This window comes from Uloborus diversus, chromosome 10 (genome assembly GCF_026930045.1).
Source record: "Uloborus diversus isolate 005 chromosome 10, Udiv.v.3.1, whole genome shotgun sequence".
Taxonomy (NCBI): domain Eukaryota; kingdom Metazoa; phylum Arthropoda; class Arachnida; order Araneae; family Uloboridae; genus Uloborus; species Uloborus diversus.
The window spans coordinates 77940584-77964792 of NC_072740.1; the positions used below are offsets into that span (position 1 = coordinate 77940584).

General features: G+C 32.8%; 1 protein-coding gene across 1 annotated transcript in view; it reads left to right on the plus strand.

The window, feature by feature from the left end:
- The first annotated feature begins 633 nt into the window (after nt 1-633).
- The window catches only part of LOC129231465 (rho guanine nucleotide exchange factor 17-like), a 433937-nt gene continuing 410361 nt past the window's right edge, over nt 634-24209 (plus strand). Inside the window, exon 1 of the mRNA XM_054865790.1 lies at nt 634-735. The gene's annotated coding sequence lies outside the window, so the exon portion shown is untranslated. The remainder of the gene's footprint in view (nt 736-24209) is intronic.

The following is a 24209-nucleotide window of genomic DNA, read 5'->3' on the forward strand; positions in this document are numbered from 1 at the left end:
ACTACATCAGAGAGTGGCGGGATACATTCATGTAGTCTGAAATCAAGTTACGTCACGTCAAATTTACAATCAAAATCTAATCTCAAAAATGTCACTGATGTGTCCAAAGTTGAGGTCAGAGACGTCGAGAAGGATGATGGAACGACTCTCGCGAAGTGTAATGGTGTAAAGTCTTCAGGGAATGAATTAAAGAAAGATGATTCCAAAAACGCCAAACATGAATTAAACAAAGTTAAGAAACCTGTTGCTTGTAAACCTGATATTCCAAAAATTTTTGCTAATTCTCTATCTTTAAAGGACAAATCTTTGTCCATAGATGATAAGACAGAAGGTAAGGATGAGAACGGATGTGATAATAGTCCGTCTGAAGAGTTGGAGATTGTGAGAAATATTTTAGCAAATCTAGATTTCCAAAAATATAAGCGACGATCATCGCTTGATGACATGGAAAGCAAGTCACCAAAGCCACCTAGAGCTCAGAAAGCCACCAGTGGAAAGTTTAAAGATCTGTTTGATTTACTGAAGCCAAGTTCAGACAACAGTTCAAGCTCTAAACGTCCATTCGGACTGTGCAGGAGTTCGTCTTTTTCTAATGCAGAAACCATTACATCAGATAAAGATCCTCCAAATTTTTTCGTTCAAAATGAAGAAAATGACGCCATAACGCCTCTTCCGGAGGATACGAAAAGGATATCCACCCTTCCTAGAAGAAAATCTCCCTCGCAACTTTTCACTGTAAGTTTTATTACTTTACAATCTATGATTTAGTGATTATATGATTCATGCATAATAACTCAATAGATCAAAATCTTTGTAAAGGACACCTGATAACTTAACCCGTACTTAAAGTAATAAGAAATTCCGCAAGAAATATGTATAAGTATTGTTAGAAAATAAATAGTTATGACTTTTAGAGGGGAGGGTATTTATGTACCGTGAAAACTTAGTTTTTGTTAACATTTGTAAGCTACTAAATTCACGTTTATTTTGTAAATTTTATTTTGAGGCATTGAATGTTTATTTTTTCTCCATGGCGTTCATCATAATTTTTACTTATTCGTGTTTTCGATACCTTTCGATTATTGTTTTTCATCGATATGCACCATGTAGAATGTTTAGTTCCGTTTCGAGTATAAGTTTTTGTAAAAGTTTCTTTGAGTTTAAATTATTTTTTGCTCCCCTCAGTCACTAAATTTCAAAATTTCACATTTCTCACGATTTCACTAGGCGTTAAAAAATAGATATGATATTATTTTTTAACTATTTTCGTAAAATGTTTCTTTTTTAATGCGTTCTTTTAGCCTTGAGTAATTGTCAGTTGTTATCTATTTTAATATCTTGACTCTTTGTTAAACAGTTTTTCTTTAAATTTTCTTTTTTTTTCTTTTTACAGTTTAAGCACTAACCGCAAAGCTCATTTTATTTATTTTGAAATTAAATTAGTTCAAACAGGAAATGATTCATACGAAATGTCCTTGATCTAATTTAGTCATTATCGTGCATGTCTAAGTCTTTTTTTTTAATCCAGCAATTTTTCTTATATTCCTTACATCTCCAATAATTATTATCCTGCTAAGGTTTATATAAACCCAAATTACTAGTCATTAAATTTTCTCGAGATAAATAGATCAAGTAGTGTATTATAGATTTTTGAAATATATTTCATGCGATTTGTGCTGTTGACCAAAAAAATAGAAACTGGTATACTAACTATTAGTTAAACTTTTATGCCGTCCTAGTGATATTTTTAAACTTCATGCAAAGGACAAAAAAAAAAAAAAAAAAAAAAAGTGAGGATTTTGAAAGGAAAAATTGCAGAGGTTGAAAAATGAAATATAAATTGCTGCAAGGCATTTTTTTTTTGTTGATTTAGTGACTGCGCATTTTCTTATGGCATTTAATGTCAAATATTAAAACTGGTCAAGTCTGTCATGGTCAAGTTACACATGGTGTCTACTCAAGTCTGTTTACATGTTCTTCATATTTTAATGCATTCAACTATATTTGTAAAGTGCTAGCTAAGTAAAGTAAAGTTGCTATGCGCTGTTTGAATGAGACTGATTTATAGCATACTCTATTGGCCCAAGGAGCAGCTTACAGGCTGATCTCAATAACGGTACGAGTTACGGGAACAATATGAGGTACAGACTTGTAGAGAAGTATCGGTTTAGTATGAAAAGACAACAAGCGCATATGAATACCATTCACTGTAAAAACGATTCAGAAACATTCCTGGAACATAATAGGCAGCTGATGTGCCCAATTTCTGCCAGTAACGTGTCTTGCCAAAACCAGAAACGTTTTCCGCTAAATGACAGTAATCATTCTGAAATTATCCTTGAAACTTTATGAAGAATTGGGAAATCTCCCCTGTTAAAGCTAGTAATGTCTCGGTAACCTGCAAAAATATTAAGTAGGAATAATACAGTAGGCGCCGCTCAATGTGATCACTTTGGGACAAATATAATTTGATAACAATAACCGACTGATAACAATAACCGAAAAGAATCCAGGAGACACAAAATAATGATTTTTTTCCAATTAAGGTGCATTTATTTTGGCAACCTCAAATTAAAATCACAACGACTCAACTTAACGCAGTTTTAAATTATAAATTATTAAACTAACAGATTGGAAATATCTGAATTATAAAAAGTTAAAGCTAAATTATGCAATTTTTATTTAATCACATAGTAATAGGTGAAGTAAAATATGACAGTTTTCCCTGACATTCGTAAACCAGTTTCAAAGCATATTCAGCTTTTCTATCTTTTCCAGCATGGTTTTGCTTGTTGTTTGAATTTTAATTTAACTTTGCTTTGTTTTTAATCTCGACACAATTCTTTAATAGTTTACAAAGTAATGGCAACAATGAAGGTCCTACATCAATGCCTGCAACATGTCCAGCGACTGAATTTTTTTAGGTGCAAAAAAAGTTTTCTTAGGGAGTCTGTGGTCACTGGGGATGAACTTTCTGTAACTTCATTCCTAGAAAAATTTTGATCTGCTATTGAAAACCACAAAATGCTACACAGAAAGTTAGTCTCGTCAGGGTTTGTCTATGTATTTCTGTTAATTGAGAAACAAGAACGGGGAAAAAATTGAAAGTTTATGAAAAAGTGATAACAGTAAACGAAGACGCTGATTACAATATCCGACTTTTTTAACGTGTGTTAACATACAAGTGTTCCGGGACTTCGTGATTCTGATAACATTAAGCGAATGATAACATTAACCGTGATCACATTAAGCATCGCCTACTGTATAACTGATTAGAACCATCTTGATTTACCAAGAAAGCTCCAGAAGCATTAACGCTAGCTTGGCCAAAGCTAAGAGAATTGCAAGTAAGAAGCAATCATATCCCATAGCCTCACAAAGCTGCAGCTATCCAGTGACCTCTCCGCTCTCATTGGGAGCTTAGTCAATCTCGACTTGCCGTACTCGAATTTAAGACGAGACACTTAATTACCACGCTCAGTCAATCTTTAAACTGATAGCTAAAAATATTTTTCACTACAGTGAAAAGTCTGCATTCGTGCAACTTGTAGCAATCCATGAAATATTTTTGCAAAGACACTTGATTTTACGGGGAAATAGATGAAAACCTGTGAAATCCCGAAACTTTCCGCGGAAATAAGCAGTAACGTTTCGGATTTTTTTTACAGTGTTAGTTGAATGTGTTAATTCCTCGATTAGTTTGTTTTTTGTCCTTCTATTTCTGTTAGCTCACAAAATACATGAGACAGAGGCAATGACTTACCATTAAACAAGTTTGTCGCGGTTGATTAAGCTGTTTCCAACTAGCCAAAATACACATCTGTAAGCTGCAAGTTAGCGCCTCAACCCTGGGCCAAGGCAGAACCACGAGCGTGTAACAACAGCCTTATTACAACAACCATAGACAACAGTTTCACTCTCAATGGTCTCATTTCACTCTCATCGCCTTAAAACTGTGTACCAACTGGCTTATTACAACATAGATCCCAGTTTCACTCGCATTGGAAATTATCAGTCTGGACAGCCATAACCGAACTTAAGGAGATTCTAGCTCATTCGGTTGATATTACCTTCATATTGGTAGCTAAAATTAATCAAGCTCACAAGCGAGAACCCATATGCTTGGTGCGGTTTGTCTCGAAAATTCGGAAATAAACTATGTTACCGCCTCAACCGATTATTGACTCCCCAGAGACCATAGGAGCTACCTGTTACCCTAGCCGAACTCCAATAAGTCGGCATAGAACTAAAAAGGAGAGATAGTCTCCTGTACGATGCACCCAAAATAACTGCTAGCTACTGACCTCAGGAGTTTCGAACCCACGGGTTCTACGAGAACGTAATCCACACCTTTTTGGTTGGAATTTTAAGAGCAAAAACCGACAGTCTGATTATGGCATCAAAAGAATGCAGTTTTACCCTTATTGCGGATCAAGTAAAATCTTTTTAATGATTAATACTAGTACCTAAATACATACGATATAATTATACATACATAAGAGAACACAGTTTTGCGCTCCAATTTTCGTGATAAATTATAACCCAGAAACTCTGATAAATAAAACACAGAATGGGACTTATTCAAAGAAAACGAACTTCCTTAATTAATCACTGCAAAGGAAGTGCTGCATTGAAAGCTTGAATTGACTGCTCTCTCTTAATGAAGGCATGTAAAGACATAATTATGATTTTATTTAACGTCATTTTACCAAGCATGATTTAATAAATCTTTAACCCATGCATTCAAGAAATGCTGCATCAATTGAACATAAAATAATTATGTCACTGGTTAGTTACTTCGACTCTCTGATGCACTACGAAATATATGTTTTAAAGTCCTTGTACAAAAATTCAAAAAATAAATAAATAAATACATAAATTATAAAATTCAAAAAAAAAAAAAAAATAATAATAATAATCTAAGCTAACCTGTTTATTATAATAAACATCACAGACTATATTTTAAATGATGTTGCGCTTTAATGATCAAATTAATAATTTTTATACAACATTTGCTAAGTTGTTAAATGAATTAGTTTACATTGTATTAGATGGAAATTAATATTTTTTCTTTAGCTGTAAATGTTTTATTCATGCTGGGCAAATGATTACTTACGATTTAAAATTTTGAAAAAATGCATGCATTGTATTGGACTCGAAAAAGTACAAAAGTTTTTTTTTTTCCTCACAGGAGGATTGGGTGAAACTTTAAAAACTAACATAAGGCTACTGTGTATGTTATTTTGTGCCTTTTCGCTTTGTTCAAAATATACTAGCTTTAACAATAGGTATAAATGCATACCCTGACATTAATGATTACACTTACGGTATAAATGCATAACTGACTAACTAATCATTCTTTTAAAACCAACTCATGGTCGAAAAGTGATGCCATGAAAAGGGAGTGATGACAATACAGTCAACTCCCGATTATCACGGTCGGATTATCCGCGATTCTTTTCATAATATTTTTTCTTTACGGTCATTAAATGTTTTTTAAACTTATGAAGGTTTTATTGTTTGCTTTTAGCTTTTATATATATATTTTGCATACAATATTAGTAGATGAAATTTAGCAATGTTTTTAGCTATAGGGTACCTTGGGACACTTTTCATATTTTAATTTTTTACGTCAATTATTTGAATCAAATTTGAAATCTAAAAGTCACATTAAAATACCCCAACATACTTCTATGCAATATATATATATATTTTCATTCAGACGGTTTGAAAATAAAATATTGCCAGCCATTAAAAGTAAAAGTTCCAAGCTGTCCCAAGGTACAACATCCAATCGTACATTGGGACATTTCCTGTTGAACTATGCGAAAGTCTTTATGATTCAGGAAACAGCCATATACTTGAACCAATTTTGCACCAGAAAACAAACAAACAAAAAAAAAAAAATCCCATGGTAGTGAATTAAATCATGAATAATAAATTATGAATTATGAATTATTATCTAACATTAAATGTGTTTAAAAGACTACATAAGATTAGAACATTGTTTCATGTTCCTAAACATATCTTAATTATTAAGAACCATACATATATTGTACCTTGGAACGTGTCCTAATGTACAAAATGTTGGTCTGTCCCAATGTACAATCACCAAGTTGTTTAAGAAAACCCAAAATGATGGTCAATCATGATGCACTATCATTATTTTTGCATGAGCAAAATGTTTCAAGTACTACTCTTTTATAAAAAAAAATAAAATTCCGTTGATTAAATTTACAAATACAAAGACAGAAAATGAATTAAAAATGAAGTAAATATTTACTTTGGGGTAATAAAATTTTCTTTCTCTCGCAAAATCGTCAATTTTACTCATTTGATGCTGATTTTTACTATGGCACCATTTAGTGGTGAAGAATTCTGTTAGAGATTAAAAAACATGGCTGCTAAAAATATATTCTTAGAAATGATAGATTCTTAGCAGTGTCCCAAGGTACAACACTCTCCCTAATTCAATAGTATGTGTGAGTCTTATTTTTTATCTATTGTATACACTAGTATCGGATTTTACCTGTTATTCGGATTATCCGCGGTTTTCACTTATCCGCGCTTACCGTACTACATAATTTCGCGGATAATCAGGTGTGTACTGTACAATGACCTCAATTGTCAAAAAAATGAATTAGATGGATAAATATTTTGATTTTTCGGCTATGTTTTTGTCTTTGCTTTTACTGTTGAACAAAAACAGAATATCATAAGTAAACTTATAGTAATACTATACCAGTATCTGTTTAAAACGTAAGAACCTTAACATTTTTCTTTAAAGAAGCAGGATTTAATTTATTTTTTTGCTGTAAAATTTTAAGGGCAATAGACCTGGCAGTTCAATCTGCCGTGATTGACTTTTTCAAATATAATTTTAACAAAAATATACCGGAAAACATGTTGTGTCTTAGGAAAACGTTAAATATGCGAAACAGGGTAAAAAACTTATTTTAACTCTCAAGTTAAATTAAATGACTTTTCTTAATTGTCTTGTATTTCTTACACACGGTCTTGATTGGAGAGAGGTAGCATACTTGTAAAAAAAATTACGAGTCTGAAATAATTCATGATATGTAAGGGAGTACTCATTGTTCTATAATGTTATATATCCGTTCATCAGAGGACACTTAAGTTTTAATAAATGTGCCATTTTAGTAGCTCTTCTAATAGGGTAAGATGGTAAATGCGTTGAATCCTAAAAAATTTCAACAGATTATAGAGGTGGGCAAGGTAGGTTTTTTTTTTTTTTTTTTAATGATCCATTCATCAGAGGATCGTTCGTTTTTTGACCCGTTAATTGAACTCGTTCATTTGAACGACGTCGTTAATTTTAAGAAGTTATGGGTGATCTCTCTGCGAGTGTTACTCACGTACATTCAAAATGTTTCATTCTATCAGTAATATTCGTTTGAGGAAAGTCAACCAAAAAGAGCTAACAGTAAGAAAATATGCCAATAAGAATTTAATCCAAGAGTATTTATTTTAGGTTTAGATGCGTAATGCAATTGTAATTAAGTTTGGTAAAATATTTCCGTGTAGTAAGATTGTTTTCCCTTGCAAAAGTCGCGTCTTTATTCCAGCATAGTACAAATTTAAATACTAAATTAATTTTGTTTAATAAAAATAATCAATAAATAAAATTGATGTGTCGCCAGAAAGATAATATATTTGATCTTTAAAATGACTTCCAAATACCATCATCTAAAACTTTTTCAATGTGACGAAGAAATAATAATCAAGAACGAAATCTGATTTTAATTGAAATCGTGCCTTAATTCTAAATAAAAATTTCGTATATACAAGTGTAGTATGGTCACAGATGGATATAAAACAAATTTCAATGCAAGTTTTATCATAAAATGAAATGTTCTTTCTTTATGTATTTTAATTTTCAAAACAAATTTCCAATTTTGTTCACTTTGGAAAAAGCTCAGTCATCTTAACTATTTCACTTTACCCCACATTTCTCTACTCAACGCACCAAGTTACAATCATTTCTTTCATATATCCATCAAAATATGTATAGTAAGTTGTAGGTTACAGGAAATCCCGATAGTTCGTTTTTTCTACTCAAGTTGTTATTACATCAGCTCTTCAACAATGAGCTCAGATTCCATTAACTACAAGAGAAGTCTATTTTATTCCGTAGAAAGCAATGTCGAGTTAAATGGATCAACATGGTTTCAATTTTCCAATTAGGAATAATAGCTCAATTATATGACTATAATAGGAAGCAGGTGTCCCTGCCGTCTGTAAAATGAAGTAAGTCGCCTACGCGAAGTATGAGCAGCTTACCTATCAGGGCACAGTAAATCAACAGTTTAAAATAAATGCTGTTGATAATTTATTCTATTTAACCGCTATTCAAGTTTAACCCCAAAAAAGATACACTATCAAATGAAGAACACGAGAGATGCTGGTATATTATGCTAATATAAACGCTTATGAGATTGATATTCTAGAAAAACTAAGCTTTAATTATCTCGACTTGAAAACCATTATTCATTATATTTGTTAGTTCATTATTTGTTATTAATAACAGCTTTCCGCACCTAAGCAAAAATTGTATATTTCATTTTTGTGTTATATAATGCGAAAAGAAAGGTTTTTGAACTACTTAAACTGAACTGTTTTTAGATTAGTGTTTTTTAGAATATTGTAGACCGTTGATGGACCTTTCTTACAGTTTAAAATGTGCTCTATCTATCTGCACGGATATGTTATTTTTACGTATATATTTGCACTTTATTTTCGGAATCTTACACTTTCACTTTTAATTCAAATATAAGGGACTATTTAATGTTTTATTAGTGAAATAATATTACAAAATATTTTTTGCAGTAGTGTCTTAACTTTAGATAAAAGTTATAGAATAAATCACGGGAATTCGTTGCATATTGTTATATATTAGAGGTGGGCAATGTCGTTCTTCTTAATGATCCGTTCATCAGAGGATCGTTCATTCTTTTGATCCGTTCATTACCCTCGTTCATTTGAACGACTTCGTTCATTTAAAAAAGTTGAGGTGATCTCTCTCTATGTACGACATACTTACGTACATTCGCTATGTTTCATTAGATCAGTAATATTCTTTGAAGGAAAGATAACTTAAATTATCTAAAAGTAAGAAAATATGCCTTGACAAATGAATCAAAATACTTTATTCATTTTAAATGTATAAAGCGATACATCAATATAAAGCATTCATTTTGTAAGATATTTCTGAGTTGCCGAATGGTAAGATATGTTTTCCATTCCAAAAATCGCAGGTTCCATTTCACCATGTCAAAAAATTAAGCTATTAAATTTTTCCAGGTACAGCACTGTATGTATACATATAGTATTACCAATTGACCATGTATAACGAAAAAGTAACAACAAATGCATCGATAGCTCAGCCAGAGTACCAGATAACTTTATTAAAAAAAAAAAAGTATCACCTAAATATCAGGGAGCGTCAAAATTATTCCACAGTACCAATGAGAATAGAAAAAAAAAAAAAAACGCAATACTTTTGTAAATGGGGGGAAAAATAGGCAGCACAAAATAATCAACTTTAAAATCTCTGGATATTGAATGTAAAATGGGCGACTTGGAAGTCGTCAATTAAGTTAAAAATAAAACCAAACCAATATCGATGGTAGTTAATAGGAATGTTATAGAAAACAAAAGGATGGCCAGAAATGTGATAAAAGGTATTTTTTGAAATAATTTTGGTGACAGAAAGCACGAAAAGGATTTTAGCAGTTGTGTGGGACAGGAAGTGGGCATTTTGTTAGTAGCCCAGACAAGTTACACAAAACATTACTAATGAATGCATGGGAAAATTGAGGTTAAAGAAAAATCAGAAAGTAAAAAGGTTCGAGAATAATATATTATACTGCACCGAGAAAAAGGAAATTTGAGGTAAAAAGATAGTTAAAAATTTGAAGATTTTAAAAAATCGATTTTATCACAAGTGCAGTCGTTCATTTTAAGGATTCGTTCTTTTTGACCCGTTCGTTCATGAACGGCACATCTCTATTATGTATTACCTTTTTATATTTCGATATAAGAAACCCATAAAGTATCAACTTTTCAAAAAAAAAAAAAAAATAAATATATATATAAATTATTATTTGTTGTCCATGATATAGGCATCAATGTTTGGTCACTTCCGCAACGAGTACATTTATTTTTTTCTTTTAAGTAGTTTTTTTTTTTTTTGAAAGTTGATACTTTGTACTACAAACGTTGTGTTCAACTTCGTATTCAAATCTATGGAAGTTAAAATCCTAAGTGCAAAATAATAATAATAATAGAATAAAGTGATACTGCACAATAACAAAAATCCGAAATGTCACTAACTACTTCCGGGTAACGCTCCGGGATTTCAATGGTTTACAGTCGGATCCCGACTCACATGAGGGATGCGTTCCAAGACTCCTCGCGTAAGTCGAAATTTCGCGTTGTGGAAAAGTGTTGCGTATATAATTTTTTTTCTTAACATACCCAATCATAATAGACATTTTAAAACACCTTTCAAACTGTTTTAGACCATTTTGTAACTATATAATACCCTTTCTTGCATAAAGAGCTGAATTTTTAACGCATTTTCAAACAAGCTGCATTATTCATTATAAAATACTGTTACGATGCACAAAATCGATGATCAATAGAAGAGAGAGAGAGACATAAAAATAAAACAGTACGATGCATACTGTATGAATTAATAATAAAGCACTGCGCTGTAAGAGTACTACACAGTGGATACATTAAGTTACACTTATAACTTAAAAATTGAAGATGATGATTTATGCTGCGCAATGCGATCGTTATTCTAATACAGTACGTTATTCTAGTACAGTAGCTTCGCATTTACTTTTATAACATTTAAATCTATGGTAACACCCCGTCTTTCAGGGACTTTCTAATTTACAATACAAGAGCAGATTCCAGTTTCGTATTGTTTGCATTTTGCTTAAACACTACTCTGTGGGCTTCATATTAAAACTAAGGTCTGGACTTATACGGATTGCCTTCTCGTGACTTTTAACTGTACGTATGAAAGATTCACTCATACCTAATTGTCGTGCTACCTTCGACCCACTTTCTAGTTGTTCAAGCGTATCAAGAATCTTTACCTTTTCTTAAATTATCGCTAACTTCCGCTTTTGTTTCCATCTTCAAACTTTAGATGAAACAGCGTGCCTGGGTGCCACAATATTTCCTCACCTTTCATATTTAGAATAAATGAAAAATGAAGAGTGGTGGTATATACACATTAACAAAGTTATGCTTATAGTGCGCTGTTGTGTGGGAACTTGCGCAGTCAGTGAAGCTGAAAGAATAAAAATTCATTCACGAAGTGAAAGCCGAAACTTAACATGACGATTCCTTTCCAAATATTTTCGTGTTGAGAGCGAGAAGCTATAGCTCTAAAATTCGTTGTTCCAGCAAAACTCGCGTTATAGCCATTTCGCGTAAGTCGGACCGCGTTGTAGCGGGAGTTGACTGCACACCAGTTTCCTGTGAAAAACAAGTTTTTTTTTTTTGCGAAAAAGTGCCCTGATACACAACAAGTTCCATGAACGCTGATTTTACACTGTGGTGAAAATTATCTTCTAGTGTAGAAATATATTCGACTTATATTTGGTGTTTCTCCTTGGGCTTAGGTACGGCTCTTTCACATACGCCTATACATTTCGCCTGAGCCCAAATTAAGGACGGAATGCTGTCTCCGGATATCGTAGCTTTTTAGGAATTGAATTTTACCTCTAACCTAGCTCCTATTTACTTAGTCAATTCTTTCCAGAAAAAAACTTTGAAATAAACCACTTATTTATTAATAAATAAATAAATAAATAAACAAATTAAGTAAACATATTAAGGTTATACTTTCTGTTATACATCGCCTTTTAAGAAATATAGATACATTTTTGAATGAAAAACATTATCTCGCGTATAACTGAATACAGAATACATTTTGTAAAATGTTTAAAACACTATTTTCCCCTCTTTTCTCTGGACTCATTAACGCCAAGGTAGCTCTTAATCATATCGTCGCCTCAGAGCAACAGTAAGACATCTAATCCAATGGATAACAGTAAGATATCCTACTGTTGCTCTGAGGTGACGATGTATGAACTATTGTTGTGTTACGTTCGAATTGAACGTAGCACAGCATTCAAATTGAACGTAGCGCAACGTTCAAATACATATGACTTCATTTCTCAGTCATTTTAAGCTGGATCAGATACGCATTTGAAAACAACCCTTTTATTGTCTTAACCTTAATTGTTCTTCTCATAGTATATTAACAAAGAACTTTAAAATTGTATGTGTGTGTTTTTGTCAAATGTCAATATTTTTTTCATTTAGCTATTGATGATCTTTTATTCACATTTGCTTTGCTTTTTCAATTCAACTCCGTGTTTCTTATGTTGCTTTTGTTTTCACATTTGTTTATTTTTATTATGCTCATTAATAACGTTTCTGAAGATCGTTTTTCTAACCGAGGTGAAAAGGAAAGTAGTTTTTGCGATAGTTTGTTGTCCAAAACCTAAATGTGAAAGGGGTGTATAAATGTGCATCTTAAATTTGAAATGCACTTGAAAAGATTTACTAATCTGACACTTGTTATGCAATGTTTTTTACCTGCTGTTTTGACTTGCCAAAATGTTGAACAGAAAATTGTAAAGGAAAAAAACATAAAATACAAAAGTAACAAAGTAAACGACTTAAAGGAAATTCTAATAGCCTCTGCTACATAAAGTATGTTTTTTTCGAGTGACCGTGCATTAGTTCTGAATAGAAACAGCCGAAAAAAAATTATTTTCGTTTTCATAACTTTTAACTTTACCGATAAATTGCGTTTGATATACTTAGTAGGGCTACAACATCTGGATAATGAAAAGAAATACCGTCCTTTCCTCAACAAAGCTTCAGTTTTTGTGATATTTAGATCAAAGTTTACTTAACCTAATGCTGAATTGTACCATCAATTAATCTGCTGATAATAATTGCTAGATTTCCTGCCTTTTCTTCCTTAAGTATTACACTTGAAGCAATGGAATCTAGTCAGCCACGATATGCAATTCTGTAGGATTTGTTTCTAAAGCTTAATTACTGAGTAGTTTTTTTTTTTTTTTTTCAAGACCACCTGTAGATTCGCATCAACAGATAAATTTAAATGTTTGTGCCAAAAAAAAAAGGTAAACATGGAACCAAAAAAAAAAAAAAATCAGTTACTAAGAACTGTTAGGCAAATTCCGCCCATATATATATTTTTAATGAAACACCCATCCTATTTTAGGACATGCCATGCAGTGTATCCATCGCATGTTCCAATCACACTTTTTTTTCGTTTGTGATAGCTTGCTCGACGCAAGATTATCCGTCAAATGCAGTTAAAGTGGTCCTTGTGGTTCCTGGAATGGACTGTTATCATTCACTTTCACTAAACGAATGCTACCAAGCTTACATATCTGTGACCTTTTACGTTCCTTTAGTAATTTACTAATACTCCTTTTTCCCTCTACTAAAGGAAATGACTTTTTCTTCTGCTTTCATCGCAGCTTTTTTTATGTAGAGTATGATCGCTCTAAGCATTTTGAATGTCTCGGACAAGATAGTTTCTACTAAGTTCGTTTCTGTCAGCAAGAGCATGTTATCAAGAGATATATTTCTTGGCTATCCAGCCTTTATATTAAAAGTTTTTCCCCCACTTTTTTCTAGCTTCTGTGTAAATGGTTTGCATAGTTGATAAGGAAGAAAGACTTATCGTGCGTTCAGGACTGTCATTTTATTTCATTTTATGGAGCATATAGATTCACGCTAATGAAGCGAAAAGTGTTATACTGTTAAACAATTTTTAGTAACATTGCTTATTCATTATTGCAATTGCTATATTAGCCAGGGGCGCCGACTTGCAAAAATCGTTGGGGGGGCTGGCCCAGTCATCACAGGGGGTTTAGGGGGTTATGTAATCCCATGGAGGTTCCCCCCCCCCCCAAGTAAAGGTCGATTGTTGTGCCTTGAAAATGCCAATTTGCATATTTTCTGGTGTGTATAATTTAAAAAACAAACAGTATGTGGCATGGCGTTTTCAAAGTAAAACAATCCAAAAATTGGTATACAAATTTTTCTGGTTCAACTAGATCATGTCACTTGTCTTAGTAAGAGACATTTTTTTTGTTCTATTTTATGGGGAGTCATGCAGTGCCGTAGCTAGGCATGGAAAAGGTAGGGCGCTTGACTTGCATTGAAGGGCACTGCCAGAGACGCCGACTTAAAAAATATCGGGGGAAAGGGGGCATGCCGCAGGAAATTTTCTAAATTTGAGATGAAAAATAGTGAGTTTTAAAGTTTTTTTAAAATCATATAATCAACATTAGAACCTCGAAAACTCGACAAGCCCGACACATATTTTTTGGCTTCGAAAAACGGAAGAAATAAATACAAACACACACAGTATTTTTGTAAAAAGGAAATTTAATTTACGCATGTTTTTAAGACCAGTTGTTTTTACATTAGTGACATCGGCTAACATATTCAAGTGTAAACGCAGTCTCTCAATGTCTAGGTCATTTTTGAAAAACTCAGTTGATTTTTCAAAATGTTCTCTTCTCTTTCACCTCTGTTTAATAAAAGCAAGCACTCTTGTTCAACTGCAATGACTTGTGTGCGTCCAGTTGATGTAAATCGCCCAATAATGCAAAATTGCAAATATTTTACAAACCTCAATGTATATTGCCTTGTAGTACAGTCAACTCCCGTCTTACGCGAGGGATACATTCCAAGACCTCTCGCGTAGGTCGAATTTTCGCGTTGTGGAAAAGGGTATGTGTAAATTTTTTTATAAACGTACCCAATTATTTTAGACACTTGTAAACACCCCCTCAAACTGTTAAAAACCATCTCTTAACTAACTGTACATTACTATCTCTTACATAAAGAACTGAATGTTTACTTGTATTTAAAAAAACGTTTTATTCAACATAAAATACTGCTACGATGTACAAAATCAATGATTAATGGGAAAGAAAGAAAAAATAAACCGGTATACGGTAGACACAGTATATAGTAAGAAAAGCAAATGCATCTTTAGTTGTACTGTACAGTCGATCAATTAATGATATTCGTACACAATACATGAGCAGTTTCCATTTTCATAAATTTTTGCAAGACACTACTCGGTGAATTTTTACGGATTTCCTTTTCTTGACTTGTAATTGTATGTACGGAAGAATCACTCATACGTCACTCATCATCGTGCTACCTTCAACGCATTTTTTAGTTGACCATCAGCTTTTCAAGAAGCTCTAGCTTTTCTTTAATTGTCATGAAACTTTCTCTTTTTATCTTCACAAACTTTAGATGAAACAGCGCTCTTAGGTGTCATTATATTTCATTAACTTTCGCATTTAAAATGAAAAGGGAACTTCTACTCTCAGCGATGGTAAAAGGATAAAGATACATTCATGAAAAAAAAATTTTAGTAGCCAATAACAAAGCTGATACGAACACACCACGATTCCCTTCCGAGAATTTTCGTGTTGCGGTGAGAAATTCGCGTTAGGTCTGAATACTGGAGAAAAAATCGTGTTATAGCTATTTCGAATAAGTAAAGCGAGTCAAATGTTTTCGTTTGGGATTTTGAAAGTGTGCGGTGAGCTGCCTTCATTGTTTTCATACTGCTTTGGTACACGTCGATTCCGAGGAAGGGAAGGATCATCAATTTGTGAAGGTTTTCTTTTAAACACGATTCCCAAAAGTATTCAAAACTATCACGCCTCCCATTTATATACAAATCAAACTCTCATATATATTTTTCCAGATCAGCAACACTTAGGTGAGCGCGCCGCAGCGCTGCCCACCGGCAACAGACTTGACCCGTAAGTTCGCGCACTGGGACAAATTTTTACAGTACTCGCAGCACTGTAACACTATCATCATTCGCACCACTCGTTTTCAGTTAACCTGCTTACACAACCGTAATAATTATTTGTTTTAACTCATTACTGAATATATTTTACAAGGTAAACTATCTTCAAACAAGGAAAATAAAAGATAAATTTATGAGTTTAGAAAGCATAATGTAACTTATAATTTTCTTGATTTATTGGGGGGGCTCTGCCCCCTCAAAAATATTTTTGAGGGGGCTCGGGCCCCCTCAAGCCCCATGGAGTCGGCGCCACTGATATTAGCAGCAATGCATTGTTGTAATCTTAATGCAATTTTTAGTGATTACGCTATTTCTATATCAAAATTTAGGTACCAATGCATAATAAATGCAGCATTGTTTACTGAACTATTTCTATTTCAAATATACATTAACAGGACATTTGCAGTCGGAAAACGTTTCATTGTTATTTTACTTGGTAATAACTCTAGTTACGCCAAATTAATGAAAAAAAAAAAGCATTTACGTATTTTTAAAAAATAAAAAAGAAAGAACGTATCTATTAGTACACTGCCGTGGGCAAGTAAAGGGTAGTAACTGTAAATTTTTCATTTTTCATTTTTTGAATTTTTGTCGTCTGTTGTACAGTAGCTTTATTGTACATGTTTGCTTATTTAGTTTCCGCTGAAAAAAAAGCGCGAAAAAACCGTCTAATTCCAACATTTCGCTATTGTTAGTATTGAATCCAACACACATTTCTTTAAATTTCTCAAAAACTTATTTTTGCAGATACTTCCGTTTACCTGCCGCTGCAGTACACCTGCCTCTACGTATATTTAGCGCTATATTTATTTGTGCAACTTTTTAAATGTACTTTTCTAAAAACGAGAAATCAACCATAAAAATTCACTCATTTACTCTCATGAAATTTTTCTGTGATCTGAAAAAATAAATAAATAAATAAAGAAATAAAACTTCAGTGTGATACCTTTCTATCAATTGAACTTGAAACAAGTTCGCAATTGCTTCCCAACTTGCACACAAAAGTTTAAAGTTAGTTGTGCATGAACAGCGATCTTTTTAAAGAATGTTTTGTTTGAGCATTACGCGTTATATCCGGAATCAAACACTCTGGAAGTGCAAGTAAGCATTGAACAGCTCAGATACAGCAACCAGAGACCGCAGTTTTGCCGCTTTTTTTTTTTCTTTGACTGATCAGTGTGAATCATCCCAGATTGGTCCGCCAAAAAAAAAAAAAAAAAAAACCGTTAAAACTGCTGTTTCCGGATACTACAACTGTATTCTTCGGTATTTACTTGCATTTCTGTCTTAGCTCCTGCTATGGTGCGCTAATTAGTAGCCTCATGTTATGGAAACGTTTGAAAAGTTTTCAGGAAGTTGTTGCACAGCAAAAAAAAAAAAAACCGTAATATGCATTATTTTGAGGGTAAATCAATCGCTTCATTAATTTTTTTCTGTAAAAGAAAAAATACATCATTTTCACTCGATTATGATATGTTTCAAATATTTCGTGTGACTATTCAGCATCTGTTATACATTGCACATATTAAATACCGGGTCGGCAAGTCATTGATTTTTCATTTTTCTCGACTTATTTCCGCTGTTATGGAAAGATGCTAAAGAAATTTAAAAGAATTTCAGTTGCCTTTTCTAAGCTGGGATAAAAAATATCAGACAGCCAATTTGCTTCTCAGCAAATTTCAAAGTTTCGCTTAATACAAAAATGACGTATTTCCAAGTGGTACTATTTGTTAATATTTTAAACAGTAGTCAAGGAAAGTTTGTAGTAAAACATTTATTTTTTTTTATTTAATACATATTATACGCATGTGAACTCTAGGTACACTTCTGTTGCTTTTGAAAATCTTTTTTTTTTCCTTACAGAAATTCAATACGCAGGTTATTATAAAACTTTTCAATTAATTGAGGGATTTTTTAGCGACTTTGTAATTTTTCGTTCTTTGAATCAACATACTTTTAACTAAATCATTTAAAAATAATTACTGTAATAATAAAAAATAATTAATGTACTAATAAAGATAATTATTCTAGTAAATCTCCCCGAAATAAAACTTTCTGTTGAAGATTTTCGCAATATGAACATAAACTCATTAAAGAACTTGAATGGTTTTATCAAATTCTTAAAATGTCGTGTAGAAAGAAAAAAGAAAGAAAACCTGTCTTAAGTAAAAGGTTTGCAAAAAAAAAAAAAAAAAACACATAAATAATTGTAAACGTTGATATATACGTTGATATTAAACATTACCAAAGTTATGTATCTGCAAAAGAAAATAAATGCATGAAATACACCGCCAGCTCAGTCATTCCATCCGAGGACTGCAGTTTCGTGCTTATTAGCATCCATCAGCCAGGAATAGGAAGTGCCTGGAGGTGGAAAGCCTCTGTATTGCTACAGGGCGGTAACTTACTGAAAATAAATGCTTTCTCACCAATTAAGGAAGTTCCTAACATAGTTATTTGTCTATTATTGGTGATCTATTCAACTGCGACACGTTGATATAGGTTTTGTATTGATACAGCTTCGAGCAATGAATGAAACTTACAAATTCATCCTTATAAGTTCTGCATGTATAAAAATCATTAACATAATAATTTGGAAATGCTTGCGCAAAATCAATCAAATTTTTAGATGATTTGGATCCCAGTTTGTGAAAAAAAAAAAAACACGTTTTTAGATTTTAACGTTTTTTTTTTTTCTTTTCTTTTCAAAGGACTTTGAAAATTTCAGTCACTCTACATGTATTAATGTAACTTAACTTAAAATTTATATTTTTAAAAAATACGAAAAAAAAAATAATTTAAGCAAAAACTCGCATAATGTAATGCAAACCCAATTTAGTGCAAGTGCATGTAATTAAAGCAAAAAATTAGTGCAGGAGTTGAGTTAACTTTAAAAATTTTGCTTTCATAAGAGCAAATGTTGCGTACTTTCAACTCAGTCTCAACATATTACTGTTAACTTTATAAAATTATACTTTTACTGCCTGTACTTTATAAAACTATTTGTATGGCAATTGGCTCACAAAATTTACAACAAGAGCTTATGAGTTGCATTTTGAACTACACGATAATTTATTTACATTGGCAGATAAACAGCGTTTTATCGAAGAAGCTAACAAAAATTAAAATGTGCGTACAAAATTACTCTGAATATATATCCAACGTAGAATTAATTAAAGAGCTTACTATTAATATAGAATTAATTTATAACTATTAAAGAACTTATTTCCAAGGAATTAACCGTTTATTAAATAGCTTACTTTCTTCGTAATTTGGGTAGATAGTATTTTTCACTTTCGAAAAATTTCCCGTCCACTTTGAAAATCATAACTATTACATAAATTTTAAATATTGTAAACCATGTATAGTTGAATAGCATATTAACCAGTTTTAATCACTGTAAAAAAATTCCGAAACGTTACTGGGTATTTCCGTGTCACGTTTCGGGATTTTAATGGTTTTTATCCACTTCCTGGAAAAATTAAGTATTCTTGACAAAAAGTTTCCTGAATTGCTACAAGTCACAAGAATGCAGACTTTTCACTGTTGTGAAAAATATTTTTAGCTCCCAGTTTAAAGATTAATTGAGCGCATTTATAAAGTGTATCGGCTTTACTTCAAGTATGGCCCGTCCATGCTAATTAAACTCCCAATGGGAGAGCAAAAGTGTGGACTGCATTGCTTTGCTAGATTTGCAGGCAAGTAATATTCTCGTTACTTACTTGCAATTCCGGAATAGCTTTGGCCATGTTTGCAATAATGCTCTGTTAACTTCCTTGATAAATCAGAATGATGCCAAGATATTATTTCCACGGACACAACTGGTTTTAAACTGGAAGATTTCTGAATTTTTCAGGAGGCTTCCAGGATAATATCAGGAAGGTTACCGAATTTTAGCGGAAAAAGTTCCTGGAATTTGCAAGACATGTTACTGGCAGATATTGGGCACATCAGCTGCCCATTATTTTCCAGGAACGTTTCTGAATCGTTTTTACAGTGATGGAGAAGAGTCGTTAACAACATGAGTCATCACGATTTATTTCAGCTTTGGGAGTTGATGTAAAATGAGGCTTACGATATAAACCTTAACTATATCGAGACTAAATTATTATAATTAAATATCAATCGCATTTTTAATGCATTTAATAATAGTTTAAAAATTTAATTTTAAATATTAAAGTGAAATTGCCGACGCTGTAGGCCTGATAAATGCTTTTGATTCTCATCATCTTACATTTCCTGCATTATTTGAAAACCGTATTAAGAATAACACTAAGGGGAAAAAAGAATAAACACTTCCGTGAAGAGCTACGAAGAAATTCCGTGCCGTACTACAGTTAAATGGAAAAGCGTGTGTAATTTCACTAACTCTCTTTTCAGCTTCCGCAGATACTGATGAAAATATCTCCACGTCCACAGAAAAATACCGGTTTCAAATCACCAGGCAATTTAGTTCCAATCGATCTTCAACATAATATTTCCTATCTTAATGACTAAGTAGACTACAGTTGTTTGGAAGACGTAAAGATAGATCACGTGTAGGGGGTTGGAGGAACTCAGAGAGCATGGAGCCTTTATTACCTTTTTTCTTTTGTTTTTTGACATTTTCGATGTTATTTTTTCGTTATATGCGACGCGTGTATTATGAAAATTAACCATGTTTTCATTTCCCGTGTACAAGGTACAACGTGTTATTTGTAAGTGACCTTTATTTTGGCAATGGTTGTTTGACAAATTTCTAATTTCAGAAACGTTACAAAAGAAGAAACGAAAGAAATTCGTAAACTTAAAAGATAATTTCGTAAAAAATACGAAATCTTCATAGGCAACTTCCATGAGTATGTCTCTAGTAGGACTCGACCGATGCATCGGCCTGGCCGATGCATCGGCGCCGATGGTTCAACAATTTCGCCATCGGCATCGGCATCGGCGGCCGATGCTAACTTGCAGGAAACATCGGCCCATCGGCCTTAAAAAACATCGAAAAGCCGATGGAATTGGCCGATGTTTTTGAAAAAAAAAGGACCTTTGTTGTTTTACTTTTTAATACAAAGTAAAGGGAGTTATTGTTTTTATATAAATTGTTTACTTAAATTTCAGTATGAATATCTATTTTAGTCACAACTGGAAGAGTTTTTAATACTACATTCAGGTACCAAACAAGTTAATTGTTGCGTTGTTTCTTGCGGATGAATGTACGTATGTATCTCTTATAAGTCATAACTCAAAAATGATAAGCTGTAGAAGGCTAAATTTTCGCATGTGGGATGTGCGTACGTTCCAGTTGTGCACTTCCCTTTTTGATTTCGATCGGATGTTCTAAAAATCCTATTTACTCATTTTTTGTGGCTATTAATTACTTATTTCAATGCAAAACTCATATAGCGTCTCAGACTGACGATCATTTGGTGATATATTGCCGAATTGGAGACCATGGAAACAAATATGAGATGGCAAAACCGGTTTTGTTTCATTTTGTTAGATTCCCGGTGAACGGAAGGTAATTTTTAATTTTTCTATATTTGTATTATGAATCAGTAATGCAGTCTTTTCTGTATCGCTTCGGCGGAGCTACAAGTTTGGGGCCCGTCGAAATACATTTTGGGATCCTATTTCTCTATCACAGAAGTTGTAAAACATTTATCATAAGCATTGTTGTAACTCCTACGGTTCCAGTATGGTTATGGGGCCTCACGCGCAATTGCAACATTTGCTATATTTTAAATCCGCCACTGCACGTCAAAACAAACTCGGGTGCAAGTTTTAAAAGGGTATTTCTACTCAATGTTAATGATTATTTTAAACTCTATTTTTTACGACTATTTTTTGTATTTCCGAGAAAACTTGCGAGCCCCTCCTCCAAAAGCCAGTTTCTGAAATTAAATTCTAGTTGTTCTTCTGAGTTGCTTAAAACTAACACCATCCATAAAATTAGAGTTTCTTTTCAAGCTTTATCTATTGTTTAGGAAGAATTCAGAGCATTAATGTAAGAAATTGATTAAAGACGTTTTCAATGGTAGCATAACTCGGAAATCAAAGGGACTTTTGAATTTTTTTTCTTCGGAAGTGCTGGAGTAGCTTCAGAAACTCTTCTAGGCGTTGGTAGTAGCGGTTCTGTACTAAAAAAAACGAGGCCGAAGTTGGGGCCGAAGTTTAATGTTGTGAGTTACTCCAAAATCAGAGGGTGGCCCCCCTAACCCACACTCGTCGTTTCAAGCATTTCTTGAATATTTAGCAATTATTTATTTTGATCAATAAATATCATTTTGCGTATTTCTTATACTTGTTTCACCTATATTTCGTAATGCGCTATCTTTTTGGCATCATTAATAGCGATCGATTTTTTTTTTTCTGTTGTAAGTAACTATTTTTATGTATTTATATAAATTCAATGAATAAGTTATTTTTGTTTTCATCATATTTCTAATAATATGTTATAGAAAAGTTTGAAGGATTTTCTATTATGCAAATTTTTGAATTTCAGAAAATTATTGTTAAATTGAAAAATTTAATTTGAACTTGTTTGTAGTGCTTCATAAGAGATTAAACAATCAAATTGTTCAATATTACGTGTGCAAACATCAGATCGAGTATAGTATATGTATTCAGTTATTAACTTGGTCTAAATATTGAGTTTGTTTATTGTGGCTGCGTTTTAAGAACCTCGCTCTTTTCAGGGCTATTTCTTTTTTTCGCAAAATTTATGTCACTGTTTATAGTTTTTATGAAAAATGCAAACTTTTCAGTTCATAAATTTTAAATTAGTATAAAAATATAACTATTATGATTTAATAGAGTAATTTATCTGTTACCTTTTTTGTTTAAGTTGATGACTAAAAAATGTCTACGTGCAATCTTTCCACTTTAATTGCGTAATTTGTTGACGGTTTCATAGTTTTATTCTTATTTATTTATTCACTTTTCGAATAATTAAACAATATAATTTAATGTTTTTTAACTATGTTCAGTGTACCTAAATCCATACATTATTATAATATTACTGAAATCTTAGTTATATGTTCAATTTAAAAAAAAAAAACAAATCAGTTGGTTATTAAGCAGCCTCTTTGTTTTTCTTTTTCTTTTTATTTTATTTTTATTTTTTTAAATTTTATAGCTGTTGTTCTTTGTCTTCCATCATACAGCAGTCAAAAAAGGAGAAGTATAACTACACCCTATACAGATTGTACGTAGTACGATCCAAAAATTTGGGGACAAGCTGTATAAAACCTTACCCAGAATAGTTCACATTACCGAAGCACATCCACCTTCAAAAGGTTACCCTTGAACTACTATGTACTTCTGCCGGTGTTCATATAATTTTGGAAACACTCCTGGAAGCCATTTTTCGCTACGTTCTGTGATGCTGCTTTACCTTCTCCTGACGGAAGAAAGCGGCGTCCATGCAAATGTTTTTTTTTTTTTTTTTTGCTGGGAACAGGTACAAGTCGCACGGAGCTAAGTCCGATAAAACGTTTTGTTATTTGTTTGTCATATCAGAGTATTGACCAATCGAACCGTGCATCCTCAACATGAAATTCGCCTTCTTCCCCACGATGAAGTTAAAGCAGCAGCGCAAGAGGTTGCGATAAATGTCTTCCAGGAGTCCTTCTAAAAGCTATTAGTACAGTAAAATTAGGCCAAAAAATGGCCAAACCCAAACATCCAAAAAAAAAAAAGGTGAAACCTGTTGCAAATTACTTCTTACCCTTCCAGCAAGAAGGGGTAAAAAGTCCCAGCACTTTGCGCGTCGGGTTTTGGGGGGAAGGGGGGGGGATACGAAATAATCCTTTATTTAAATAAAAATAATTTCTATTACTTAAAAAAAAATCTCAAACCTCGCAGAAACCACTCTATAATAGTAAAATAATAAACTCTCTCTAATTAACAGGAGTGCACAGGCGGAGGGGGTATGGGAGGGGGTGGTCCATGGAGCAGCTTTGCGTCATTGAAATTTTTAAGGCAGTTTTTTCAAGGGGTATTTCTTTCTTTTTTGAGGGCTTTTATTCTGGATGGGTACTTCGTCACACTTAAGGGGTGCGCCATCGCTTTGGGGGGGGGGGACCCTGAATTTACATTTTAAAATCAACTATTGCAGCGAAGTTCACGAAAAATTTTCCCTGATTTAAACTTTTTCGAAGTACAAAATGCCACACAATGATATGGTAATGTCAGAATGATAATTCCAAAAGATCTAAGCGAGCTCAGTAACCAAATTATTTGCGACTGGAGTTATTAAACTGTTTAGAGCGCTGGAAACAAAATTCCTGTGCAGCAT